Below are 24007 nucleotides of genomic sequence, written 5' to 3'. Positions count from 1 at the left end.
TGAGAGAGGGATGGGAGTATGCTCAGACCTAATAACCACCTGCTCCAAACTAAGCGAAAGAGAGTGAGTGGTCCAGTGACAGCAGGGTGGTGAGGCTGTGAATTGGGTCTGTTAGCCGGTAGTCCAGGGCAGGACAGCAGACCTCAGAAACAGAATGTGGCGGGAAGCATCTCAGGCAACTTTGATTCCTTTTCTCTCCCTGCCCTCAAAACATTTTGAGGGGAAGTTCAGAGGGATTCTCAAAGGGAACATATCTAATTTAATTAAAAAGAAAGTACCTTTGAGAGCTAGTGGGAACTCCTCAGAGGCAAACACATGTGCTCTAAAAGGCAGTGCTAGATTGGAAGGCAACAGTGAGCTTTGCCAATGACTGTGGTGCTTTAATTTGAATAGAGGCGAGGGAAAATATATATGCACCATCTACAACACCTGTGGCATTTTCACTGTAAAGAATAGTAATCAATAGCAATGAAAAGCAACCACAATGCAGCAGCCCCTTTTTTACTTATCTTAACAATGCAGGCTTTTACTCTACATTGTCCAACTTTCATATTTGGTGAAGACTTCACCAGACTACACTGCAGTTTACTAGAAATTAAGCCCACACCAACTTCTTGAAATGGACCTGAAGCAAACTCAGAAAAAATGTCTCAATAGGCTTAAATGTGAAAACGCCCTTCATCTGTAGTTCACTATGCATTTCTAATCAGAAATTTAAGGATTAGCCAGAAATTTACTGTAGGGCTTCAAATGCCTTTTTAAACCACTATGTCCTCAAAATAAGTTACACCACAAAAAATCTGTAATTACTCTGAAATAAAGCAGAAACTACAATGGGAAGACAAACGGAGTAATCCTTTTTAGTTTCTAATTTTTTGTACCTTTGAATAGGACATTGCTGTAATCCAATTTTGCATTTATGTAAACTAAAATTTGACAAAAATCTATTATTACACACACAATAATTTGTCACAGTTTTATACAGAGCATGACTATTATATATGACAAGCCATTCTGACATTAACATTTTATTCGATTATTATACTCTGCTGAGCTCTGCCCAAGTGACTAGACCTGCTACCTCTGCTTACCTCGGTTTATCAGCAACCGAGACAGACGTGTACGGGAGGCTTTCTCATTACTACAGCAACATTTATTTAATAATCTCAAAACGGTAAAAATCTCATTCCACAAATGTTGTTATGGAGCCTAACACAGTTTATATTCATATTTTAGCAGGGAGGAATGCAGAACCCAGCAACCATGAATGCAGGCCCATAAAAATGCAATTAAACGAGACAAAAGTTCACATATAACGAAAAACACCTCTCTGTTCTTTTTCATGATATCAGAACCCACTGCAGCAGTTACCAACAAATGTAACAATATATACTAATACTATAAATTATACACTATGAACTAATCTGTTTTGGAAGTTATATACAAGAAATGAACACGGTTCGGAACACCGTTTGGACTGACAAATAATTCCACAGCAATTAGTGAATAAATATGTTTTCCCAAATGCTCTACATTTACACTTACTCATTTGGCAGACACCTTTATCCAAAGCAACTTACAAGCATCAGTAAAGTAAGAGATCTACAAGTGAAAATAGATACTAGTAAGAGCAGCAATAAATAGCAGTAAGAGCTATTAGTGCATACGGTATCAATGGGAAAAAAACCTAGGGGAAGAAGTAAGAGTTAATGGATAGTGCAATTGACCCTTTGCTAAGCCACGCACCCTTAGTTACTGTTGCTACGTCTGACAAACTGTCAGACTTTTATCACAGCGCTGCCACTGTCTATTACTGCACTCCCTGGAGAAATATTGTCTAATTTTTGGAAAGTTTTTGGAAACAAGGGGTGGTGATGGCGCAATGGGTAAGATGCCTGCCTTTGAAGTGAGACCTGGGTTCAATCCCCCACTGTGACCCATCAACCAACTGTGTCCCTGAGGAAGACACTTAACCCCTAGTTGCTTCAGAGGCGTGCGACCTCTGACATAAAATAGCCATTGTAAGTCGCTTTGGATAAAAGCGTCAGCTAAATGAATAAATGTAATGTAATGTAAAATGCGATCTCAGAAAGAAGCAGACAGTTTTGCAGAGGGTTTTATTCTGGCTGTCAAACTAACGTGAAAAAAAAGAAGACAGAAGCTATAGCCTAACAGTTACCGATCACAGTGTAAAAGCGAACCACTTTATTAAATTACCTGACTACTGAAAAAGAGGACAATCATACTAAGGATTAACACTGTTCCTATACAGCTGGGTAGGTCTCTGTTCACTATTACAATCATTAAAAAGCAGAACAGCAGGGCTATATAACTTCACATTCAGTAGTAAGTTAGCTAGCGTGAGCTAACTAACATTACATTAGGAACAATCCAATGCCAACAATTTTCAGGATTTGTTTTAGGTTTTGGAAAGGGAATAATTCATACTTCTCCTTTCAACACCTCTGGGCAGTGATTGTTATTATTACAAGTGCCCCAGTAACAGTGTTTGACCATATCTTGGAAAAATACAGCAAAAGAAAGCTAGAAAACGACTCCTTTTGCATTAGAGACAATAGAACACAGCCATGAAAGTGCTGGACCTCAGTTAGAACGAGTCCAATACTGCACTGTGATTGGCCAGCTGCGTATTCGGGGCGTGGCTTAGCAAAGGGTCAATTAGTACAAGAGAATTGTAATAGGCAGGAGAAGAAGAGCACAGGAAAGTGCATGTTAGAGGTTAGTGGTTAGAGGTGTTAGACAGTGTTTCCCCTATATGCATTCACGACCGCCGCTACTAACATTTCCCACGATCATTAAACTATGCGCTACAAATGTTTTCACTCGCACACTGTGCGAGCACGGCGGCACTCAATGCTCGGCTCGCTTCCTCTTTCTCGTTCTTGCAGAACCTACGTGTCAGATGGTGATATAAGAGCAGCAACGTAACTCTAAATCAGGAGGTGCGTAGCGAGTGTTTGATTGTCCGAGCGGCAGAAAGTGACGGTGAACGCGAGCAGAGGAAAATATTCTGGCAGTAAATGTACGTTGTCTGTTACAAGTCTGTTGTTTCCAACCTGCTGGAAAAGTGAAGCCGGTTAGCGCTAAGTTAGCTAACATCTCCCCTCCTCTTCAGACTGCTCAGCTGAGCAGGAAAGCTTCTACAGCAGCTACACAGCTGCTATGTAACTTAACATTAGCTCAATTTATAGAAAGTAACTGGAAGCTGTATTTTATTACTGCCTACTTGTCCATAGAAAGTAACTGGAAGCTGTATTTTATTACTGCCTACTTATCCAATGTTGAGAACATCAGGCGCAAACTTAGACTAAACTGACGTAGCCTGCAGCTCTGTCCTGTACAGACTGATTCGATTATTTTTCAGTTTTCAGTCTGAAAAAGTGGTTTTGGAAAAGAAAGGACAGAGGTGACTGGAGGAGCTGGGGTTAGTAAAGCTAATTAGTGATGCAAACTAGCCCTTTTAAGCTAATGAGGAGATGTTTCTTTTTGGATTTTAATGTGCAAATAAAATGCACCTCAGAAGGGACGAGGTTTCTCATGTTACCTATTTTTTATATTAATAACTACAGATAAATGTCAGGCTGTTTGTCCTGCCCCCGCTGCTGTAAAAAATTATAGAAAGGAAACACTATAAGAGGAAGGTGTTAGAGAAGTAAGAGAGGGACACCCCTGCTCTGATGGCATGTGGCAGCTCCTCCAACCATTGTGGTGACACAAATGAGTTTGTTTGTTTCTCCACCATTTAACATTTATTTCAATTCAACTCAATTCATTACTTAACCAAATTTATATGCAAACTGATATATTTGATACTTACTGTAATTTAGTCACTTTAACCACATATTTAAAACCTTTTTAGAATTAGTGTGTAGTATGGAACAAGAACACGGCTTAATTTTGTTTTTCTCATTCACTCACTCACTATCTTTCTTTCTCTCTCTCTCTCTCGCTCACACGCACGCGCGCACACACACACATACACATACACACACACACACTATCAACTTGATTGTTTCCTCTTGGGGACAGTACAAGTAACATGAATGGCCAGTGATAACACTTGTTTAAAGCCAAGTAAATTGTCCTGTTGTATTGTTCTGCGGAGACTGACACTTTTACATAGCCACAGCATCCCAATCAGAGCTTGTGTAATCACACACAGACACTTTTACAGCAATCAGACAGAACAGAGGAGGGGGCTGGGACTTCAGACAGAGAGCAGAGAAACGGCTGCCTCTGAACCAAAGATACCCAAATCATGTCTCCATAAAGCCTTGATTAAAACAAATTTAGAAAGTCAAACAGCAGTGCCACGACAACCCACAGCACTTTGAGTGTAGTAAAAGAGAGATAGAAAAAAAACACAAGCCGAAATGTCAGAGTGTTTTGTCTGTGAAGGATTATCCTGAGGAATTCTCGGCTCTCACGATAATCCATCCTTATCACTTGTCACGTTCAAAGAGGTAGAAATTGGAATGGACTCTGGGATGGAGCTGGGCAAATGGAGAGCTTTATGACCAAGGAGAGGCGTGCAAGAGACAAAGTGAAACAAAGTGAGCTTCAAGTGTCTGACTCCCTGGCTGAGTGAGCTGTCTTCGCAGAGTTTGTACCTCTGAGGATTTTTGTGCTGCTTTGTTACAAATTAGGCTTCCTCTTTAGAGCTTTTATTCACAGAAAAATATCAAAGTAATCACTAGAGCAATGGTGATTATTCCATGTTGGAAAATATGAGACAAATAAGACTTTGTTCACAGTTTATTCTATTTGTCTATCTGAGGCCTGCTGTACACTAGAGGATGGAGCGGCTGTTTTGTCTGTGGGGAGATTTCAAGATCACCACCTTAGCAAGATTAATAAAAAGAGCCACATCAACCCCCTTGCGGAGGATTGGAGCATCCACATTAGATTACTGTCAAGAGCTTCCGACCTCATCTGGAGCGTCTCCATCATTATCGAAAATTGTTTTTGTGGCATGAAGTGTCAAACAAGCCAAACTGTCATGCTGGGCAACATCAAGACAAAAATGTGGTACAAACATCCTCTTAGATAAGAGGCTGTCAATCTGAGGTCTGTTTGTTTATCCGTTTACTCTACAATTCTTGTTCCGTCAGTACAGGAATAGTTCAACATTTTGTGAAAAACACGTTCTTGCCAAGAGTTAGATGATATAGAGCTAGAGCCAGGGATTTATTAGCTTAGCTTAGTATGAAAACTTAAAGAGGGGGGAACCAGCCAGCCTGTGTGAGGGAATTGTCTTACTAGGATTACAGGTAACAGGTGAGATACGGCTCATGTACACGTCATGATCGGGGACACTAGCAGAACCTAAAAGTAGAATGAACTCTCCAGCCATAGTGATTTTACTGACTCACTCCTTGTCAGGGTGACTACAGCTGGCTGATATAAATACTATAATTCAGGCATCAGGCTATTTAGATAATGGTGTTCTCTTGGAGTCTCCCATGTTTACAGAACTCACTGTCTCCACAGATTAGAGTGCAAATACATGAGCCCATTAGATTTCAATGTGCCATTGGTAATGCACTGGAGTCAAAACATCCGCAGAGTGGCTATTCAGATCCCTCTAAAGCTCCCCAGTTAACATGTTGTATCAGTTTTTTTTAAATCAGCACACAAACAGAAATGTAATAACAACAATGTGTGGCTTTACAGGGAGGTACGTGCTGTTAAACTTTATGCTAAGCTAAGCTAATGTCCTTCTGGCTCAAGCTTCACATTCAAGTGGCATCGATCTTCTCATCTAACTGTTGGCAAGAAGGTGAATAAGTCATTTTTTTCAAAATACTGAATTATTCATTCAAGCAGTAGCATACTGGCAAACTGATAAGCGTATATAAAAACACACACACAGGTATGCTAAAGGCTTGTCAGCCATGTTATGTGTGTCACGAGTGTGTCTCTGACAGAACAGAACTGCTTCTATTTTAATCATTACAGCTGTCTACACAGGCTGCACAACAGCTTGCGCTATTATGCTTTAAGTGTGTTTTGTACCATTTTATGCATGTAACTACAGTAATTGTGTGTTGGGCTCTAAACCCAAAAACATGGGTGACCTACACTCAATACCATGCCTAAACATAATCTGTGTACACCCTGACGGAGGACTGAAGCTGCTGCTCCTCTGCTAACATGCTGCTTTGGCTACACAGAATGTACAGACATTGTGTAATGCACAGATATGGGGAAACAGATCTACAGTCCCACACACAAATTTAGTCCAGCCTGATCCTTCTTGAGAAGCTAGAGAGCATGAAGTGGGAGAAGAGGGATATGATGTTCCAGTGGGAGGAGGGAAGGGAGTGAAAGTAGAGGAGGAGACGTATGGGTGCGAGGAAAGAGGGAAGGTGACTTTCATGGAACAGCAGAGGGCTGACACAAGCAGTCCTAGGCTTAGGAAGGCCACAGAAGTCTCATGCCAACAGCATCCACGGACAACTCCTTTAGCAGCACTTTCTGTCAGTCTCCCTGCCTGTTGGTCTGTCTGGAGCCTGTTCTGGGCCAGCTAGCAGCCAGATATCATTATCTCCTTGACTCAGGGCAGAGTAATCTCTCTGCCTGCTCCTGCTTTATTGAGTTGGATAAATATAATATGTGACTCACAGCCATTATCTACTACAGAACAGCCCTATTTATCCAGCAGGCAGAGGCCTTGGCGCATTCGAACTGGCCTCTCTCTCTTTGATGGAACTACACTCAAGTGATGGAAGCCTTTGAACGGCCATTCACAGGGTTTGAACCAGTGGAGAAATTAGCGACATGAGTTAAATCTGTCATGTAAGACAAACTGAAACAAAAATTTGAAAGAGTTGTTAATGCTACCTAAAAAGTGCAGTACTTTAAATAGTGTACAGAGAGGCATTATAACTGCACATTGTAGAGTGTCCTAACCAAGAAAGATGACAGCATCAGTCATTTCAGCAAATGCCAAATAATAACATATATTTACGGTCAGGTAAAATTAAATTATTATTATAGCTGATAGGGGTGTCAGAAAAAAACACACAAAACATTGAAACGTTGAACGTCGTTCTGGAGGGCAGTTACAGATGACTGTTTTTGATGATTGTTGTTTAATTTGGAAGACTCCTTGGCACATTGCGTTTAGTAAGTAATAATTACTTACAATTTTATTGATCACATATTGTCAATTACACTGTCATTCCTCAAAAAAAAAAATGGATACAAACTCATGTCTCAGTCACTGCTTTTAAAGTTTGCTGTTTCTGTGGGCATATCTTTGCTAAAGACAGCAGTTTGCCTCCTGTCATAACATTCAATACTGAGGAACTGGAGGATACAGGAAAACAGAGAGACAGAAAGAGAAGGAGAAAGAGAGAGAGAGGGGTGAGGGAAAGGCTACCCTCTCTTGTCTCAGTCTCTCTGAGGGGTTGACAGGTAGAGAAATAGATCACTGGTCCATGACAGCTCAGTATGACCCCACGCTATCATGCAGTATGCTGTCTGCGGAATGAGCTCCCTGATGCAAGTCATAGCCAGCCCATTCACGGCCCAGCTACTTAACTGCAAACCCTCTGTTCTCTCCTGATAGATTCACATACGTTTTACCCCTGACGTCTACGCACTGTCCTTGACTGTTGTTAATGTTAATGAGAGGATATTACATTAAGAGTTATTTCAGTGGCTTAATCACAGGGCGAGCGCAGCATTTGTGCAAACGCTGTTTGTTGGCCATGTAAAGGACTGGACGACCAATTTATGTTGGGATAGGCTCCAGTCCAACTACCCTCGTGTCCCTGAATTGGAATAAGCAGGTCAAGACAACGAATGAATGGAATGAATAATTGTTTTACATTAATATTGAGGTTATGGGGAGGAGACTTGAGGCCTGTGTTTGGCACTATGCTGGTCTCAGCAGCCATGTAACTGCCAAATCAGTAAAACAGGGATTAACCACAAACTCTTTCTTCTTCTCTCCTGTCTCTATTGTCCTTTATTCTCCTCTATTCTCATCTCATATATTCTCTCTGATTTTATGTCCTTGTCTTTCCTCATTTCTCCTCTGGTGTCTCCTCTCATCTTTTCTCCTCTGTAATGCTCTTCACTCTGTCCTCCACTGTTCCTCATCTCCTCTTATGTAGCCACTCTTACAAAGTGACCTACAGTAGCCACCACCTGACACAAGCTACAGTATATTTAGATAAAAAGTAATGCTGTTGACTTTTATATAAGACTTTTACCAAGTCTAATGTTTAGCAAAATTTATTTTCTAATAGATTCATCTTTTTGTTTTATTTTAGCACACACATTGAAGATGCAACCTATTGTGTCTTTCGCCCACAAAATAAGCTCCACTAAGACAAAAGCTAATTGACTAGTATCATCCACTATTCTGAATTTGCAATTCTTAAGTTTTACCCAGCCACTGGAGGTAGAAGTCAAATGAAAGAGACAAAGAAGAGGAGAATGTGGAAAAAAGACAGTGTCTCCTTTTTAAGTGTCCCTGCTGCCAGTGCAATGCATTACAAGGATACAAAGCAAGCCATTACTGCTTAGCATTTGTTGAATCTCCGGGTGCCCAAATAGTGACAGGTCTATTTCTCTACCGTTAGTGAGAGAGGCAGGCAGAGCAGAGGACACCTAATTACCCAGTATTGTGAAGCACAATAAAACTCTTGATAAGCCAGGCGACAGAACAAGCTGTGTGTATGTGTGTGCATGTGTGTGTGCGCACATTCATATGCATGTGTGCACTTGAATGTTAACCATGCCTGTATGTGTTGTGTGTATGTGTGTATGTGTGTGTGGGCTCACATGTCTGTTGTTTCACTGACTGTGTGTGCTGCAGCACCACTGTCTCGGTCCAGTGATGGAGGGGCCTGTCTCTGTGTCTCACTCTCAGAGCCTGTATCTACAGAGCTACAGCGCCAACAGACAATGGCAAAAGTCGACTTGATGACTAATGTGCTCAGAGAAGAAAAATTAATGATTTTTCCGGCCGGGGTTAATGGACATGTTAACACACAGAAATGATTTGTTTAAGAGGAAATGACCGCAATCTATATTTGGTCATCTCTGTAGTACTGTCCCAGAATCCAGTACCAAATGAAAAGACACACTCACATACTCACACGGCTCATCTTTACACACTTCATTTACTCATTTTATATCTGCTCCCGTCCATGGAAGATGTGTCGCTCAAAATTTGTGCAGTTTCTTTGGTGGTAATTTTATTCATTTATGCATTTAATTTCACCTAATCCATAGATAACCTTCTCTTGGGCTCAAACAAATACCATAAATATACCACATCATGAGAGTGTGTAGACACAAATCCATACACACACACACACATTTGGAGAAGACTGTGTGAAATAATAGGACTTAATAGTAATCAGAGGGGTGGCTGAGGGAAGAGGGGTGATGAGGGACGAACAGGGGAGGACACCAAGAATGAAGAAGAAGATAGACCAATAAATTCTGCCTCTGGTGAAGTTAGCCATAAAAGACATAGCAGTTTTATGCATTTGAGGGCATAGCTGTCTGTCTGAAAATAATGCAGAATTAATTAGTGGAGCGGTGAAAAAGGAACCTCTCGACAGTCAGCCAACCAGGCTCATAAATCAAAACAGGCTTGGGGAAAAACACAAAGCTAATGTCTGACAGTTTGGCTACCGTATACTCCCTAAGAAGAAGCCAAGGTGTAATTATCAGCAGAGAGCCCGGATGAGTCAATGCAGTGTCATTTCTATCAGTCATAAAATAAGGTAAAGATAGACATTGTTACTGTAAATCTGATTGTTAGGCCTATACCGTATAATTTCATCAGTTAATAGATGAGTACTCTGCTTCTCCCACTGCACTTAAAATCCAAGCACAGAGGACATATTCAAACAGCAGCAGCTTTCAAGTTGCCACAGGGGGAGCTATTGATGTTCCGGTACTTATTCTACACTACTGTAATGATGTGTGTCTGTAAGTGAGTGAGTGAGTGTGAGAGAGTGAGTATGTGCATTAGCGTATGTGTGTGTGTGTGTGTGTATGTTTTAGTCTTCAGCCAGGTATGTTAGTAGTTTTTTTTTACTGTTTAAAAAGGGACTATGCCACCAAGTCTAGCCATATCAAATGAAAGATCTTCAACACGCCTTCAACTTTCTGTACAGCATGTCACCATCAGTGTAATGACATAACTACAACTAAAATGACTGATCCCAATGTGAGGACAAAAGATAGTTGCAGTGTTAAGCCAGGAAGTAGTACTCATAGTACAATAAAGGACATTTATAATAGACAATTTTAGGTTTAAAGTTCTGGGTGGAGCTGTGCAAGGAAATCTTGAGTCAGACATTTGGGCAATCAAATGGGTCTACGGATGGTCAAACTGAGATGCTGATGGGGGCAAAGAGGAGGTATTGTATACGTTAACCCCTGAAATTGTCGTAACAGTGAGCAACAGTAGGCCTACTCTAGTTTAAGTTTACTGCTTGGTTATTAAGAGGCTGAGCTCCTGACACTACACATGCCTCAGCCTAATATGAAACTCACAAATTCTAACATATGTTAATGTGATGTTAGGAAACCCAACAGGAGGAGATACAAATTATGTGAGGGAAATATGGATGTGTAAAATATTAAATACTTCTCTCACATCCACATGGAGGATAAACAGAAACATACTCTAAACTTGTCATGTTATTTTACATCCACTGCACACACCGGAAACACTGTACAGACAGCACAGGTTCTCAAGGTATGTTATCAGGCATGCACTGTACTAATCTGCAGAAATGTTTTTATAAAACTGAGGGGAATATAATGATGGGAACAGCATCATCCAACTACCAAACAGTAAGCAAAAAAAAGAGCTCCAATGGCATACAGCCTGGAGGTTTCTATAAACTTAAAAACCTTCTCAATTACTCAAAGTAATAAATTACTCAAGTATAAGCAAAACGCCCATTTGACAAACCTACTCAAGTAAAATTATAAATGTACTTGTCTATACACTACTTAAATTACAAGTTCCTTTGTGCTTTAATATTGTTTAGTGTGTGCAGGCCAGAGATCTTCACAAGTCATTTTATGCAAGTCCAAGCCAAGTACAAATCTTTGGTCAAGAGTCTGAGGCCAGTCTCTTTTTGAGTGTTACATCTACTGTGCATCAGGTTAGAAATAGTTACTGTACAACATATCTTTTTTTCTAGGGAATGCACTTTGCATGTTGATTATCTCTAATAATCTACATGAAGGTATCAATAGGATCACTTTAAAATATCATACTTCCTGCCTAGCCCATCAGTGTTGTCTGTACCTGCTGACATGTACCATGTAACCAACCAAACCAGGACGCTGCACATGATTTGCCTTCTCCATTAGCTCAGGCACCCAATACAGTATGATTTTTCCTAAAGCATCTATGAACATAATCTTCACAACATAAATAATAATTGTGGCAATAACACGGGTCAGCCCACTGAGTGAAGTAGGGTCAGTCTACATATAGAGGGAGACCTGTGTGTCACACGTAAAGCCCAACAGGGCTGTTTTATCCACCCAGATTTGCTCTTTGTATGCTACTCAAAAATGAGAAATGTTTCCTAAACAAATAACAACTGGTAACCTGCTGAGTGAAAGCCAAGATCAGTTTCTCCAGCAACATTCTATTTAATGAATTCACCATCGAGTATCGCAATAAAACAAATAGCAACCAAGCAAATTAGAGAAAAGAAACAGGCTAATTTCCAAAGAAAGTAATGCTCAGCACAACAAGAGCATTCTGTAAATATATCAATCCAGTGACTTAGATGTTACAGTGTGTAGCCTACATTTGTTCTGCATAGACTAAATTATGCTTTTAATACACCATTAATGGAACGTGGAAGTATATCTGCCAGCCTGTGAAAGGGCGATGAAGGCTGCTTTCCAGCACGACCACCAGAGGCATAATGTGCACTTACTGGATTTCAGTTATATTAGTAGAAATATCAAACCTTAGATTGAAAAGGATTTGATTTTCTAAATGTTTGCATTAAACATTTTTATTAATTTGAGTTACTTGTAACAAGTTACTACCCACTCCTGGTGTCCTTGACATATAAAGTATACAAGCCAATCATCAAAACAATAATAGTGAAGCAATTAATCTCCAAACTCCAGACCATGTGAAGTCCTGTTCAAAGATATTGCTATGTTATATAAGAACAGTTGTGTACAGGAAGGATTCACACAGTCATACACTACTTTGAAACAAATAAGGCTGGACAGCAGCTCTTTGCACCTCTGTTTTCTGGTGAGGGTTGTCTCATCCTCTGTCTTTGACTCCATCAAAATCTTCCTCCGTTCACACCCCTACACTGACTTATTGCCTTCTGTAATAAAGGTGCTAGCTACTGATGCTGACTGACAGACGGCTAACACAACCAGCTCTGTGCATGTGTATGTGTAAGTGTGTGTGTGTGTGTGTCTGTGTGTCTGTGTGTCTGCGTGTGTGTGTGTGTGTGATACCTAAGGGCACAAACAACAACCTAAGGTGCAGGTTGTGCTAGCCAGACATCTGTTGTTAGTGGCAGAAGGTAAGTGAGTTTGACAGAGCTGAGATTGAACAGGAGGCATTCTGCCAGCCAGGTGAAGACAGAAGCTTCACCCCACCAAAGACGCAAACAAACAAACATACACACATCCTTACACACACACTTGCATATACACCATAGACTGTGTAAAACATGGACATAGTGTACGTTACGTCACCCATAGGTTTCTGAAGAGACATAGTGAGCTTACTATGGATGGCTACCAGGGAAAATGGGCAAAGAGATGGAGCTGAGGCTGGCCAAAAGAAACCTGGTTGCTGGGACCACCTAGCAGATAGCCACCTGAGAAGGCACCCAACCTGTTACTCAAAGTGGTCTTTTCCTTATTTATGCATAACTTCAAGCCTTAATATAATTTAAACAGGTGAGTTACCAGAAAACTTCACTTAAAAGCCTAGTCCCAATTAGACGTCTGTCCCTTTTACTGGCCTGGTGTGGCAACATGCTTAAACGCCTGGTATGGTTTTTATAGAAGTTCTTTAGATGTATAAAACATCTTGATGCCCACCGGGTCACCTGCTTGAGCTAGTTCTAAGCTGCTTAGATTGTGCATGCCAACACAACAGTTCAAACCTTTATCAATATGGATGTGCGACATAACATTAGATCGCTTAGTTTCTCCACAGTTCTCAGATTTACAGGCATGGTAAAGGAATTAAAGGCCTGTCCCATATAGACGCCTGTCCCAGATATAGGTAGGGTGAGTTCAGTGATATAAGCAAATAAATGCCAGGGATATTAATTGAAGATTTAAAGTATATAAAAGAAATCACCTCCCCCCTCCCCCACCACACACACACACAGTTGTCATGAAAGGGGGAAACTGGCTGTAGAGACCAAAACCATTTTTTGTACCTGGCTGTAAGTATGTTTATTACTGCAGTAACATAACATGGGGGTCTATGGGGATTGAGTGTAGCCATTCGAGGAACTGCAATTTTGGGCTCTTTGTGTTGGCTTCATTTTTCAACCATGGACAATTATATAATCATCATAAACTTATACAATAGAGAGTAGCCAGGCCAGACTTAAGACAAGGCATACCCCTGTGTGACAAGAGCCCTGAGCTGGAAGACTAAGCTCTGTCTGTCACTCTATCCACTTTATTTTTTATCAACACAGAGATGCAGTACTGTATGATTGAGTGTCTGTCCAGCGGGAGATGAGACAAAATGTGTGTCTGCATATATATGCTACTCAGTCACTCGTACTCTTGTATGAAGTACCTTCAGTCTTTATCTAGCTCTCTAGCTTTACTTGTATACTCGTTTTACATAAAGACATTTCAGCATAAAGTCTCTTAGATGATGAAAAACAAAAGGTAATCTTTACTTTGGGGAAATAAATCATAGTCTCATCATCATCCAAAGTGTTGTCACTCAATCTCTTCTTTTAATTTCAGAGCACCTGCTACAGAAACATGTATGAGTAGAATTTAAGAAACTTTATTACTGCAATAAAAGCAATATTAACATCACTAACAAAAAATCTACAAATCTAAGTTGAAGTTTAGGCCTAAATCACTTAAGAAGATTTGGCTAATTTAATAAATCACTCTTTATGTGACAATTGCTCTTGTATTTGGCCGTTTCACAAACTGGCCAGGGGTCACCTTTCCTTCTTGAGTTACAAAGCCTTACTGCAAACAACCCAGGGCAACAAAGGTTAAAGTTCACCTTCATTGCCTAGACATGTAAAATTTAATAACTGAACAGAGCCCTGATTTCAGCCGGAGTGTTTTAGGGACATCTGGAACGAAAGTTACCCAATGTAATTATTTTCAAGGACTTTATTATTGTAAAATCTGCTATACAGGATTCCAGGTTTCCCACATTTGCAAGGATGGAATGATGGAAACCGTCTGTGTATGTTTATGCCCCCAGGATTCGCTGAGACCATCCTCCACAATTCACTACTATAACATCTGTCAAAGCATTACACGCCATAAGCCGGCTCCTCACACATACAGCGGCAGCAAGAAAGAGGCCTACAGAGCAAAGTAATTCACACAATACTGTACAGCACCTTCTCTGTTGGAAGCTGGCGTCTACATATGGAAAATGTGAAACAAATGCTTTTCTTGAGTTCCAATATGAATTTTTCGTTATCACCAGTGCTGATTATTTTCTGTTACTGTTAAAGAAACCCGATGTGCTGCTGCCATATTGTCTAACCCTTGTTTGTCTAGCTGGATGAAACGATTTCACTTGCTGCAACCTACAGCTTATCATCTCAAATGACAAAACAATCTGGTAGTAAATCCGTTTGTCTCAGAATTTGATACATTAGAGGACAATGAGGGGCTGTTGGCTGTCTAGCAGAAAGTCGGCTGTTTTGAGCAGTCAGTGATGTGTTTGCTGCGTGTTGGCCACCGCTGCTATCTGCTGTGTGCCCGCAGCTACAGTGTGTTTCCTGTTTTATCATTCTCATCTAAATGAACCACACTCACAGCTGGAGAAAGGTGACCTGACTGCTAATCAACCACCAGAGCCACAGTGCCACAGTGCACTGTGAGTGTGTGTCCCTGTGTGTGTGTCCCTACAGTGCACTGTGTGAGTGTGTCCCTGTGTGTGTGTGTGTGTGTGTGTTAATACTGCGGGACAGTTATCCACTCAGGCAGATGCTTATATGTTCTGCTTGTTATGTGCTGCTTACAATCTGTTTCTGAACTGATCTTAAAAAATCCACTGTAAAAGGAAGGAGAAATCCACCGCTCACTTTTCTGCCAGTCCTCTACTGCTTTTTATTCTTGCCTCTCTCCAGCTGAGTATTAAATTCAGCAACTGAGAAGGTGACCTGCGTGCTCTGCCATAAAGAGCAGGGGAGCGGAGGAAAGAGAGGGGTGGAGGAGGGGGAGAGGAGGATGGGGGAGCTGAGCTGAGGCTGCTGGATCAGCAGAATCTGAGCGTTTAGAGACACACAGCTGTGTATGTGTGTGCACCCGCTTTCTCAGTCTGTCTTACACACACACACACACACACACCACACCCTCCTCCTCAACGGTGAGGTGTCTGGGGAGCCCAAGGGCGGGCGTTCGGCTGTCACCCTCCCCCACCTCCTCCTCCCGTCCCTCCCTCCACCCCTCGTGTGAGCCGCACCCCAGAGCCACCACACAGCAAGACACGGACCTGCTGCCAACGCTCACTGCCACACTATAACACACACATGCACATGTATGCAGGCACATGAACACACACACTCTAACGCACCAACTCACCATTTCACACAAAGCACTTTGATTCTAACACATAAATGTGCAAAAGCCCTCAGTCTCTCCCTCCCTGCCTCCACTCTGTCAAATCTCTGCCTTCACACTAAACAGCTCCGTAGGGATTGGCAGGCAGGCGGGCAGAAAGGAAATAAATATGTTTCCTGACGACAGCACAGTTTTCTGACACTACTCTGGCACTGGGCTGGGCTGCTGTGCTCAGGCGGAGGCAGAGAGGAGTGTGAGCTGTAAGTGGATGTTTGTTCTAACAATCTTCCGCTAAGGCTGCTCACTGACTATCCATTGACTTTAATGTCTGTGCATCTACAAGGCCTTTTTTCCCCCTCTCCAGAGCAGAGTCCTCCGGCAGCGTGAAACTGATTCATTAGCATTATAAACATCTCCAGGCAGTACAGACAACTATGGAAACAGTGCATACATTAGATCTTTAAAATACTGCAGAGCTTAGAAAAAATAGATCACACGCAAAAAACGTGAGGCTAGTAAAAAATTTAAATGAATGATAAATTATAGGAAGACTAACTATGACCTATCGTTGGGAATTTCCAAACAGCAATTTAAATCTCTCTTCTCACAAATCAAAAAAACATGAATGTTTTCTAAATCAACAATGCTTGTTCTAATTTGAGATGGATCCAGCACGCAGCAAAATTCAATTAATCATGTAAGCTGGAGAACCATGGTGACCAATCATGTCACCAGGCCTTTGTTGCATGTCATTCTTCATCCCACCCCTAACTATAACAGAATTTGTGGTGCAATGTTAGAAAAGGCTGAACCAACTGGCTAATACTCAACGACTGACTTACCAGTTTGCCACGATGACAAATAACAAGTTCACAAATATTCTTCAAATCTTTGCTAAAACAGCTAAAAGTGGAGACTGCTAAATTTCTCCCTTCCATATATTTCTATTTGTAATATAACACAACACACAGTTTTAACTCCCCAGATTCTTTTAATTTTCAAACTTCAGCCCCAACCTTCGTTGCCTCAAGTAGCATTGCCATCAGTGGTAATTTATCAGACTTCAGACAGCTCCCTCTGGAGCCACAAAGGGCTTTATACAAGTTTTTTCACACATGCATTAGTACTCCCCACTACCTGTAAACAGACTTTGATGTGTACAGTGGTTGGAGTTCCCCTTCAATACTGCCGTCAGATTTGAGTCTTAATAAATAAATTCAGTTAGAGCTAACCTTACAAGTCAGTGATCGTTTAAGGGCTTATGAGTTCGATAAACATCTATTGCTGCATACTTTGACGCATAGTGTGATATTACCACATTACCATTACCATTTATTAAGGTGGTCAGAGCAAAAGAAAATCATCTCTGTGCTTTAATGTGTACTTTGTCTTGGCATGGCAGTCTGTTCTTGTTGCTGCAGGATAGTGGAGATGAGCGCTTTGACTAAGTCTGCTAATTTCTCCAACCATGATGACTCACTGAGACTGAGATGGGCAGAAAATTGGAGAGACAGAGAGATGGAAAGAGGGGTGGAGATGGCAGATGGGTCACACAGAACATTCAGGACTAGCTGTATCAAGGTTGCTGTGTGTGTCTGTGTCTGTGTGTTTGTGGGTGTGTGGGTGTCATACAGGAAGGAAGCCCAACCAACCGATGCAGTTTGCCCATCTAATCAGATCACTGAGAGGGAGAGTGAGAGAGACAGAAAGTGAGAGAGACAAAGAGAGAGAGAGAGCCCTCTGAGGAACAGATGTAATTTCAGAGCACCAAAAAAACAGCTTAAAATGCTCCTGATCACATTAGCTGGCCATCACAAAATAGGATTTCTGCACTGCCACAGTGAATGCCCATTACAAATTACTTAGGCACTGCAGACCCGTAACTCAATAGGGAGGGAAGGGCGGGTTGGGCGAGGAGGGCAAACAGAGGGGCAGAGATGGGGGATCGATACTTATCAGTAATAATTATATCCTTCCTCCCACTTCTCCATCCCTCTCTGCACTCCTCACCATCCACCCTTAGTAAAGCACATATCTTACATTAATCATTGGGAGATTTCTCTGCTCGATAAGATAATTAGCATTTTGGGGGGTGTAGGAAGTCGTGATGATGTGAAGCAGTGGTCCAGCACTAAGGCTGCCAGGAAGGTCCCAGACAGGAAAGTGCTGAAGGCAGCACACACAGGTATAAAGTAGGCTGAATTACTATGAGCTACAATAGCAGCCTACTGATTTAGGAGGCCACAGTACGGGGAAAAGGGGAAAAGGGAAAAATGCTGAAAAAAGGGAGAAAGAAAAATAAAACAAAAACATTTTTCTTTCTCTGTTGTATGCTATCTATCAAAGACTAATAAAAGCCCTGAGAAATTCATCATAACAGTCTATTTGGACCATAGAAATCAACATTATGTAAAGTGGCTGAGAGCGCAGCGGGTAGACGGATGGAATAGAAAACAAATAAATCAACAGGGAGAAAAACAGCGCTGTTTGTCCTTTATCTGTACCTTTGTACCCTCTACCTTGTTCTTGATATTTTTTATTGTCACTGTAGTTGTTTGTGACTATAGCTTCAGGCTGTGAGTTCACTCAATAATTAGATTTCAAGATAATAAAAGAGTATTGTAAACCAAGATCAAAAAATAGCTGCCTCAGGAACGAGGCACGAGCAGACCACAAAGTGTACTGGAAGGATATTGATGATCCAATGGAGCCTTTACAACAGCTACAGTAGTTTCAACCTTGCTTTAAATGATGTCACTAAAAATATCTGGTGGTATTTTAGAAAGCCGCTATATCACTTGGTATGAATTGTATTTAAAGGACAACACATTTTTACAGAGTTTTACAAAAACAAAAAATCCCATATATTATAAAACAGTCCTCACACATCTAAAAGCTGCTGTTGTTTCTTGCTTCCAGAAGACACCGGTCACTGCTGTTTACAGTAAACAGGTCCTCTTGTGATGAGAACAGCTCAGAATATGCTTCCAGAGATAGTAGATACAAATTGGAAAAGTAAGGGTGAAAATGCCAATGAGCTGCTGAGTTATAGTAATAATACAAAATTAATAAATGGTACAAGTGAGTGTTTGCACTGAAAATTATATTTCTGTAATTTGATTTTCACCTGCAGTTTTGTACTTTTTTATTTTTTACTCTTTATTTAGTAATATAAATAAAGAGTATACATGGGTTCTGAATTCCTCACTTGATTACTCTTTTTCTTAATTATGCATGTTGTTGACCAAATATGGTATTATTAATGTGTGAATGTGTCAAAACATAAATTCCTTTTCAAATTGCTTCTGAGTGAATTATGTGACTTTTTATTGTTAGAGTTAATCCTACTGGTACTACATTAAACTTTAAGTGAAACCCAACGGGAAACTAAATTCTGATTTGTTGGCAATGATCTGTCTTCTACATTACATGAAGGGTGCATAAAACAAATGCTTTTAGGAATGCTGATCCTACCACTAGGAGGTGGGATTGGCATGGAAGGAGTGGTTTATGGAATGATAGAGGAAGAGAAAAGGATACAGAGAAGGAGAAAGAGCAGTACAAGGGGAGAGATTAATGAACTGCAAGAGAAGCCTCTGTATTTTTCTCCACTTGCACGTGCACCACACACGCAAATCCACTGCTTTGCCCACACAACCCCAAAAACTGAACATCTCTGCAACATGAACACAGGACTTATTTGAGGTTAATTAGGAGAAGTGGTTTGGAACTAACTTCTTGGTGCTAAGCACTCTGAAGCACTGAGTGTCTGCTGAATGGGCCTGAGGTTGGAATTTAAATCTTACTGAAGCCAAAACTGCCCCTCAGAGTTTTTCAGAATTGCTTTTAATGACATGCGCATACACGGCTTAGGACGTGATACTGGAAGGTCACTGGTTCAAACACTGCGACAGGCTCGGAAAAGCTGGCTGAGAGAGGAAATGAAAAACACTGTCCTCTCCTATAACAACTGCTGTCAAGGTGCCCTTGAGCAAGGTCCAAACTGTCTAAATGTGTGAAGGGATAATCTCGAGAAGAGGAGAGGAGAGGAGAGGGGAGGAGGTGAAGTACGAGGAAAGACAAGGGGGGGCAAGGCCATATTTTGGGTGAGAAAGGAGCTCTCAGGGGTCCCTTTGTGGTTTAACTCCTCTCTTCAAAACAACCCCATTATGGCCAAGTGGTCATATAAGCTGCTAGTCGCGCCACAGGGCACAGCCAGGCCAGGAAGGCCACCGTTTTGACTGACAGCACACAGACAGAGTCCACCATTGATCTTCAAGTCAAATGTGGAACTTGGGCACTCAAGGCTAAATGGAAGCAACAGGGAAGCCATCCATTATATATGATCGCTCCCTGTGGAGGATTAGCATTCACATAGTTCTGAAGATAAAAGGGAACATTGGCTAGAAGCATTTCTAATTGTTCTATTTGATGTAGCCAAAGACAGACAATGGAGAGAAGAACACTGCCGATAAAGCAGTTAAACCAGAGGTCATGACCTGTGGTTGAACAATAAATAATGGCAAAGTAATGACAAATGAGCTCTTCAAACATACTTAGTGTTTCCTACAGGATTGTAAGAGACTGGTGGGTGGACCTGGGACCCTCCCCTCGAAAGAAAATTTTGTACATTTTAAAGTTGAAATGAATTAATTTGGTGCAAAATTAAGAGGCTATCTTTGAAGAACTTGGCACTCATGTAAACAATTTAATCATAAACCCATTGTAAAACTAATAACAAACACTTTATTGTTTTTTTTTTTTTACTTTTAATGTACACATGAAATATGTTTTATACTTTCTGAGAATATAATCCAATTAAACTTATTTCCATACTGTATAGACACTTTATTTTGAAAACCGGACGTTGTCACATACGTCTCCTTGCGCTAAATTCATCAAGTCCGACCCAATTTGATAAATAATGCTCTATATGGTTCTTGTATCGTGTAACATGAAGACTTCAAAGCCTCTCTTCAGGACTCTCATACTGCAACATACTGTCTTTGTGAAGACAGAAAATGACAGGATAAAGTTGCTTACACTGCCTGTCAGCTCGCACTGGTCAGTTTCAGTGGATTTACCATAAAGGCTTGAATATGTGTGCACTCCAAATTTAGGCACGGCTAGCCTAATCGCCTCACAAATGAGTTACAGAAACAGGCCGTTAAAGTTACCGTAGTTCCCTTAAAAGAAAAGTGGTTGTATCGAGTCGGATGCCAAAGTGTGTGAGCGTGCAAGCTTACAGCAGCGCAGAACAGCTCCCACAAAACACAAGGTCAGACGTCTGAAATGTTATTATGAGATGTGTTAAAATATTTTTGGTTCAATTTGAAACTATGTCGGAGCAAATTAGACTGTGGCGGGCTGCCATGGTCTCGTTAATTAATGGGAAATACTGATACTACCTACTGCATACACTCATATACTTGGACATTTACACACCCACACGCACACAAACAGAGGGACTCGCAAGAGAAGGTGTGTCCAATAGGTTCATTAGTCAGTGTGTTGTGTGGTAATAGCGTGGGACAGGTGATGGAGCTGGGTGTGATGATGCATCAACAACATCAGCCCTGGGTGGCGCCACCTGCAGAGGTAGCAGATGGCACACATGACTGGAGAAGAGCCATCCACTCACACAAGCACACCCTCACACAGTACACACACATTCAGATGCTCAAATATGCACAAATTACATCCACAAAATTGGCATTTATAGTGAATACTCTATAAACCATACATAAACACATGGTAAACAGTAAACCCTATGTTTAACATATTGTATATATACCTGCCCACAAACTATAACAAGTACAAACTATATACACTAAGATTGTTTTGTTTAGATGCAGGAGATGCATTTGTCCTTGTAAAAGACGTAGGTAGTAGTGGTCACCACCACATAAACCACAGTACCCTTTAGGATCTTTTTTATAGTGCTCTGGCATGTAGCATGTGTCTTTTTTGAACTCAGTCCTTGCTCATACAAAGAATCTCATAAGATCTCAGAGTTAAAGTTTAAATAGGCTCCCATATCATTACACACCATTAGTCACCATAAAATGACATAAGTTATCAATAATAATAATAATAATAACTTTATTTGTATAGCACTTTTCAAAACCAAGTTACAAAGTGCTGTACAGTGAAACAAACATGATCCATACTTAAAAATGGAAATGAAAAAAATAAAATAAATCAACAATAAAATCAGCATTAAAAAATACAATAACAGCAATAATATAATATTATAAAAACGACATACGATAATAGTGAGATTTGAGAAAAGATTTAAAAGTCAATAGTCTTGTTCAAATGCACCACCGTTACATAGAGAGACAGGACAGCAAAATCCAATATGGTCTATGTTTTGCATGAAGAATGAAGCGTAATTGCTGAAAATCTTAATCAATTCTACCCGCCTGTCTCTCTTTCACTCCTGCTGGTTGAATGCTATCTTCAGCCATTCTTACTCAGAACTAGTAATTTCATGTAATCACCGAAGTGATCAGAAGAAGGTATGTAGGTGCTCAGTCAAATATCAGCTATCTCAATCACAGCAGCCACGTTGCCTTTGGGAGAGCAGGAAAGGTGCGCCTGGAGGCTGGACGTGACATTTGGTTGGCTGAAATTAGCATAATCACTCTGACTATGAGAAGCCAATCACTACAATTGCTATAACAATACGACTGATTAATGCTGTGGGAAAAACCTCATCGTTATAATCAAGTTTCTGAGAGCTACTGTACTTTCTGACTTTTTGTCTAGCACAAACACACACACACAAAGACACACACCCACTCCTTATAAACTCCTACTTTGGTGGCCTGAGCTAATCATGTGTTGCACTGGCATATTACTGTAGGCCTGCCAAACACTTATTAATGTAGGTCATTTAAAAGTTACCTCAGACACATCTATTGATTATATTATATATTATATATATTATTTTCTGCCTGGGTTTTTTGTGCCTGCATTAAAGCAATACTATGTAGTATTTTTATCTTAAAGGTGCCGTAGAACGAAAAACTGAATTTCCCTTGGCATAGTTAAATAAAAAAAAGTTCAGCGCATGTATCTGACATACCATTAGCCTCAATTTTGCGCATCCAAAACACCCTCAAAAAACGGATTCTAACAAGCGCTAGATGATACGGAACATCTGGGATGTTTACACCCCCAAAGTTACATAGACCAGCCCACATTCCAGAGTTAGCAGACATACAAGTTCATAGAGCCACAGCTGTAGGTTGTGTAGTCAGGGTTTCTGCAGCCTAGTCAAATTTAAGACGTTTTTAAGACCACTGTGAATGAAATTTAAGACCTATATCACGACATATAAAAAAAAAAGAAACATACAAAAGAAATACAGTCACAAAATTACTTGCAGAGTAAATAAATGTATTCAAATCAGGGTTGGGTGATGTCTACAAAATTGGCATCGGACGATGTCTACAATGAAAAATCGGGATGGACAATGACATTGATAAGCTAAGGAAATTAACAAGCTGGCACGCGGTGCACCTTCTGTCATTAAAAAGGATCACAGGTGGAAAAATCCAGAAAGATTCTGTGTCCTTTTGGGGGGTTGGGGGTTCATCCCCCAAGAAAATGTTTCTGTTTCTGTTTTCCAATAAAGAAATATGCAATCCCACATAATGTTAGAACATTTTTATTACCACATCTGTGAATAATAAGTTTTAAAATCTAGAGCAGATTTTGAATTAACTACACCCCAAAAGCTAAACTTGCTAAAGAAGTCTACTGGGTTTGAATTATAACCATTGAATCTGGGGAAATTCATGTGATTAGTTTTGATGCTCTCCACAATGATTTTACATTCATGGCACAGCACCAAGCTGTTTTGAGCCTCAGCACCTAAACTTTATAATCACAGGAAAACACTGTTAATATGACCTTAGAATCATTACAGATAGGATTATTCATGTTTGCCTTTTGTGTCTTAATTTACTGCTTTATACATTTGTAGAAATTAACATAAAAAAATAGGAAACATGAAAACCACCTCCCTTCTGTATAATTACAAGCATTTTCATTAGCTTAAAAGGACTAGTTTGCATCCCTAATTTGCTTTAACATTACTAACTTCAGCTCCTCCGCGGTCACAACTGTCCTTTCTTTATAATTTAATTAAACTGTCAAGATGCTGATCTTATCCTCCACTAACTTTCACTGTCACTTTCTGCCGCTCTCT

At 40.6% G+C, this 24007-nt stretch overlaps 1 protein-coding gene across 1 annotated transcript in view; it reads right to left on the bottom strand.

Moving 5' to 3' along the window:
- The window catches only part of agbl4 (ATP/GTP binding protein-like 4), a 303975-nt gene that overhangs the window by 209809 nt on the left and 70159 nt on the right, over positions 1 to 24007 (bottom strand). The window lies entirely within an intron of this gene.

This window comes from Micropterus salmoides, unplaced genomic scaffold (genome assembly GCF_014851395.1).
Source record: "Micropterus salmoides isolate LMB-PRFRI ecotype aquatic unplaced genomic scaffold, ASM1485139v1 Ms_hic_scaffold_13, whole genome shotgun sequence".
Lineage (NCBI taxonomy): Eukaryota > Metazoa > Chordata > Actinopteri > Centrarchiformes > Centrarchidae > Micropterus > Micropterus salmoides.
The sequence above is the reverse complement of the archived record's forward strand: the minus strand, read 5'-3'. Positions and strand labels throughout refer to the sequence as shown.